This window comes from Hylaeus volcanicus, chromosome 2 (assembly GCF_026283585.1).
Source record: "Hylaeus volcanicus isolate JK05 chromosome 2, UHH_iyHylVolc1.0_haploid, whole genome shotgun sequence".
Classification (NCBI taxonomy): Eukaryota; Metazoa; Arthropoda; class Insecta; order Hymenoptera; family Colletidae; genus Hylaeus; species Hylaeus volcanicus.
The window spans coordinates 18,511,118-18,511,458 of NC_071977.1; positions in this window are offsets into that span (position 1 = coordinate 18,511,118).

The window sequence follows — 341 nt, forward strand, 5'->3', positions numbered from 1 at the left end:
CCTTCGATTTTCATCGTTTCGTACTTAGTATTAAGCTCGTCGACTCTATGTAAAGTATGCATCTATGTATGTATACTGTATGTAGAGGGAGATCGAAGGAACTTTGATTCTTTCTATCTTCGGGTCTCTAGTCGCAGCAACCTCCACGTGGTGAGACCTGGTAATCGGTATTATTAGTGACGAACAATTCTTCGTCGCGAGTAATACCGAGCTAATGGCTGCGAACTTGTAATAAGATCTTTACATATAAAAAGTGTAAAGTGCAAAAGTGCAAAAGTGCGAAAGTATAAAGTATAAAGTGTAAAGTGTAAAGTGTAAAGTGTAAAGTGTAAAGTGTAAAG